Source organism: Charadrius vociferus, unplaced genomic scaffold, assembly GCF_000708025.1.
Source record: "Charadrius vociferus isolate BGI_N301 unplaced genomic scaffold, ASM70802v2 scaffold1295, whole genome shotgun sequence".
NCBI classification, from domain to species: Eukaryota; Metazoa; Chordata; class Aves; order Charadriiformes; family Charadriidae; genus Charadrius; species Charadrius vociferus.
Genome location: NW_009648567.1, coordinates 176,290 through 181,774, shown reverse-complemented (window position 1 = coordinate 181,774; position 5,485 = coordinate 176,290).

Genomic DNA, 5,485 nt, shown 5'->3' with positions numbered 1-5,485 from the left:
TTCAAACACAATAGTAGGACGTGGCAACCACTTCCTCACCTTTTCCCCTCGTTTCAGACATGATGGCTTTGATGAAGAAAAGAACATCGTCACCGCGTTGGAAATTACATCCTCTAAGCGAAGCGGTCAACTCTGTTTTTAGTACAGTTGTAACTTTATGTACAAAGTTTTCAATAGATGGACGATGCTGTCCTGAGCCATAAAAGTTGTGCAAACACTGAAGAGCTTTGTAATGACTAGGTTCTTTCCTATTTCCTATTATTCTGTTGTAAATATGAACTCCTGCCAATAAAATCACTAACAATCAGCGTTCAGTCTCTAGCGTGAAGCCACCAACACCCTCCGGCAAAGCAGGAGACACGCCAGCCTCATCCACCCCGAGCTGGGCTAACCTGCTCCTCCTGCCCCGATTCCCACCCCATTTCTCCAGGAAAACCTCAGCAATTTGGGGATCGGATCCAGACTTTGCCATGTCCCATCTTCCCAGGCCACCACATTAAACAGGGCTGTTTTGGGACAAACTCTCCACTCCGGCATCCATCCGCCATGAGGTTTGCAGTGGCCAGCAGCGCGCTCTCGTTTGCAGGTAAATAATCAGTAAACAACGGCAGGACAGGAATAACAAACGCAAGAAACTTGTACAGTGCTTTTCCCATCAAAAGGACCTTTTTCAGCGTCTCAAGCCATAAGCTATAAGCTAACAGCTAGCAGGCAGTAGTTTTCCACTTAGGTTTATCCAGAATTGCTCTTAATACTATTTATTTTCTACAAATAGCAGCAATATCTGTGGTGTAATAAGAAGTTGGACTAAAAAAAAAGCCCCTCCAACCAATCCAGCCCTCACCAGCTCCCCATGGAGAACAAACTGTGCCAGAAATGTTTTGTTTTAGTCAAGAAATTTGAGTTTATATGGCTTCTCTTGGCCCAGCTGGGGAAAAAAAATGTAATCCCACACTTCATGTGTCTACACTGTTCTTCTTTGGAGGAGTTATGGGGAAGGAGGAGGGCAGCAAACCTGATCCAGGTGCAACCACATGGCCCTGGAGCTCCTGCAAGTCAGTGGAGGTTGAGTGAACCCACCAGGCAGAGCCCATGGTGGTCACATCCGCATGGCCCCCAGGTTTGCCGGGTTTCAAGCTCCCCTTGAGCTCATCCTCAAAACCTCAGGCAGAAATTCCCCACTTGCCAGAGCAGGTACAGCCCAAACCCACCCATCTTCTCTGTGCCCACAGAGCAGCGGTGCCGTGGACGGTGTCATCACCAGCCAGTCCCACCATCCCTCACCCCGGCTTGTTGGGTTCTCCAGGCTCCCAACCTTGAAAAGTAGAATTATTTTATTTTCTAGGAAAGCCAAGAGGCTCTGAAACTCCAGGAATGGCTTCAAACTGCAAGAGAGCAGATTTAGATTAGATATTAGGAAGAAATTGTTGGCTGTGCGGGTGGTGATCCCCTGGGGCAGGTTGCCCCGAGAAGCTGTGGCTGCCCCATCCCTGGAGGTGTCCAAGGCCAGGTTGGACGGGGCTTGGGGCAACCTGGGCTGGGGGGAGGTGGCCCTGCCCAGGGCAGGGGGTGGCACTGGATGGTCTTCAAGGTCCCTTCCAACTCCAACCATTCTACGATTCTATGAAACAGGGCCAGGAGCTGCTGAAGGGAGCGAGACCCGAATGCCCTGCCAGCCAGTGCCACCTCCTGGCTCCTCGCTGCTATAAAAGTTGATTAAAAAAAAATGCTGAGCTTTGCCTAAGAGAGCTCTGGAAAAAAACTTCTGCATACACGGCATTGAGATTTTCAACCCTGCAATGAAGAAAAAAAACCTTAAGGGAAAATAAAATAGCGCACGAAGCTTAAGTTTATTAATAAAAAGATATTACTAAATAATTAGTGGCATCAATACTCAATGGTGGTGTTCCCGACACCGAGGGACAGAAAACCACAAAATACTTTAGAAAGACCAAAAGTGCAAAACAAACCCAACCACACAGAGGAGATAAATATGTGAAGACATATACAATAAACCCAGTTTGTCGTAAAAACCCGGCTTAGTTTTACAGCTCACTTCAAGACCAGAAGAAAGAGCCAAAAACTATATTCAGGTTATAGCACTGTTTGGGATAACGTACGTCCTGACCTAATTACAGCTAACGATGCGTAGCTGGAAACAGCCTCACTGCTTTCCCAAAGCTGACACTATTCACCGAAATCTCTTTAGTTTATAAATGCTCTTTTTTCTTGCAGCACTAGAAGCACCTTCCCACACACACCGGTCCCTGCTGCCGGGCTCTGCTCCAGCCGGACCACCCTCGGCCACCCCCAACGCCCTGGGTCCAACCCGGGGAGCTGCGAAATGGGGGAAAATCCCAGGTTTTCCGTGACGGGACCTGCAGTCTTGCATACGATACTAAGAGCGAGCACACAAGTATCAGTGAAAATACTAAGATTTGAAATTTTAATTCTTTTTCTTTGGAAACACAATCTCTCATTTCTAATAGGAAAAACAAAATCTCACCGGGGTCCTTTCCGACAGTAAAAGCGGCAGCTTTTCCTCAGTCCACACCCGAAGCCGGGGGGTGAACCCATCCTCATCCAGATGCTTCCACAAGTTGCTTTCCCAAATTTACCCTTTTTTTTCACTGCTTGTGCAACGCCTGCCCGACCCTCGGCTCTGCAAACGGCCGCCCAGCTCTCCCGGCAAACCTCCACGGGATAAGCTGCTTTAATCAAAGAGGATTTCCCTCTGGTTTTGAAAACCTTTCCTAGTTATCATCGGGCAAGAAGCGAGCAGAAGGTCTCCCAAGGTCTCTGGTGTTTTCTAGCAGCCCCTTATCAAACTCTTCGAGAAACAAATTGTGCTCTCGGCAAGATTCCCAGGATCCGGGCAAAACATCCCGGGGGAGGTTCAGCCCCGGGGGGGTTTGCGAGCCGGCAGGCAAGTGCCGGAGCAGGCGTCGATGCCCTCGGCCACCCCGCGGTGGAGGGTCACTGGTGGGTTTTGGACATGTTTAACATGGTCCAGGCTCAGAAGGGGCATCCAGCCCCCGCAAACTCACGGATGCAAAATAAAAAGGGGGAAAAAAAGGGGCTGAGGTGGCTTTAGGGCTTGTTTCTCACTCCTGGTGTGGGTGATCCTGCTTTTTTTTGTACACAGCGGGGGTTATCAGTGGTCTGGTTTCATCCCCAAAAACGCCAGCGATGTACACAAGGATGCACACGACTAGGGAACAGCAGCTCGAAGCTGTGCTCCACGGGGCCAGCGAGGAGCTAACAGGTCCTGAGGTTTGTAACCCCCTTTTTAGGGAACTGTTAGGATGAATTTGTGCAGATTTATACAATTACCTATGAGGCCTGGGACTGGTCGCCTGCATTTATTAAGTTACTGTCTTCACTCAGTGTCCCGGTATGTCCATCACCACCAACCTTACATCAAATCTTAAAGCCCCGACAAGAGCGGTGTCGCTGAGAACATGAACCATTTCCATCAGCGTCACCTGGAGCAGCCGGATCTGACACAAAAAAGCATAATTCTCCTTTTATTCCTTAACTCTCCCGTATACGGCACACCTCTCTGGGCACTTTTTCCCCACGAAGAGTGCTGCAAGAAGGGTTTTGCTACAGAACCCTCTGCAAAAAGCCACACCGGGCAAAGGCGCTCCGGTATTAAATTCTGCCTCAGCTCCCCCAGTGAACTTTTCTTTCCCAACATATATATATTTTTTTTTAAGCACTTCAATATCAGCTATCACAAATAAATTCCAGTTTCAGACAAAGCGATGCTCTGCCCTTACTACCACAAGCAGCACTGCAACAGGTTCTCCCCTTCAGCAAAACCACCCCTTATTTTTCCTAGATCAGTGGGAGACTTTGTATTCGAGAACCCCCCCTAAAACAAAATACCTTCCAGACCAAATATAGCACCGAATTGGCAAGATTCGGTCTTTTTGACCCCATTTTTAACCCCTTCTCAAATAACCAGAGAAAGGGGCTGGCTGAACTCTCACTATTTGATCCCGAAACAGGAAATATTTTCTCCACTCAGTTTACACAAAGCAGAATAGACCAGCAGAGATTCCCATGTTGTTTTTTTTTTTTGGTTTTTTTTTTTTTTTTCATCCTGCCACTGAGTTGCCAAAATGTCTCCGGCTATTTGTGTCTCAAAGTTAAAAGAATCAACATATAAATATTTGGAATAGCTTGTCTAGGAGGGACTAACACTTCCAGCCTGGCAAAGCACTCCTGCCTGTACTTAGCATTAAGGATGTTAGTGGTTTACGGGCATGATTCAGCGGCTGCGGTGTGGCTGGAGATCAGCATCTTCCAGGACCAAAGCTTTAAATATAGAAATATTATTTAATTTTAAATAGCAAGAAAAGTTTTCCACGCTTCCAGATGTACATAAGCCATATATATCAGCCCAGAGGTGCCCAAATATTAAAGAATTATGCTATTACATAGCTGTTTGCTTGTGCGTCTATCTTCCCCTATATATCCTATATGTTTGCTAAGCTCCTTTCGTGCATATTAACACAAAAAAATGCAAATTAACAGCAACGAGGGCAGGTCCTTCTCGGTTACTGGGGGGCTGCAGGAAGCCTGGACCGAGGTTTGGCCACACCAGGCAGGGCCCAGCGGGTTTCCCCTGCGGGTTTGCTTTGGCGTCAGGCCGTTCCCTGCACATTTCCCAATTTGAGGAGGTTTTACATCCTTTATTTGCGGCATTATTTTTATTTTTTTTTTTTTTTTGGCAATTTTAACTGCAAGGTCTGCTCAGCCAGAGGTAGGGAGACCCTAACAGGGTACTGACAGCCGAAGGCCCAATGCTGACAGCATCCAAATTTTAACCGGCACATTCAGCTGGCCTCTGGCCCACCTCGCGGTGAGCTCTGCCGCAGCGACCACACATGCGGAGTATGCAGCGGAACATGCCTGCTGGGAAGAGTGAAGCTGAGAAGTGCCCCCTTCTCCATGTCCTGTCTGCCTCTGGAACCTCCAGGAGAGGGTATCACCCCGCAGAGGGTGCAAACCCCCCCCCACAACCACCCATGCAGCACCCCAGATGCGACGCAATTCCCCACCCTCCCCCGTGCAACTGGGCATGCAAAACCCCACGTGCAAAAAAAAAAACTCACGCGCGGTTCCCCATCCAACGAGACACAGGAAAACTCGGTGCAAACTCCCGCCATGCAACTGGGCCGTGCGACACCCACTGTGCAACTCCGCTTGCAGTCCGCCACGCAACCAGGCATGCGAAACCCTGCGTGCGACCCCTCGGGTGAGTTCCCACGTGCAAATTCCCACCTGCACCCTCCCCGTGCAACCAGGCGTACAACCCCCCCCTTGCAAAGCAGTGCAGGGAGCCTCATCCCCATGCAAAAACAGTTGTGCAAACCCCCACCTGCAGCCCCCCCCAGGGAAATGGGGTGTGCAAACCCCCTCCCGAAGAACCCTGTAGGAGGAATCTGGGGGTGCAACCCCCCCCCCCCACCCCCCC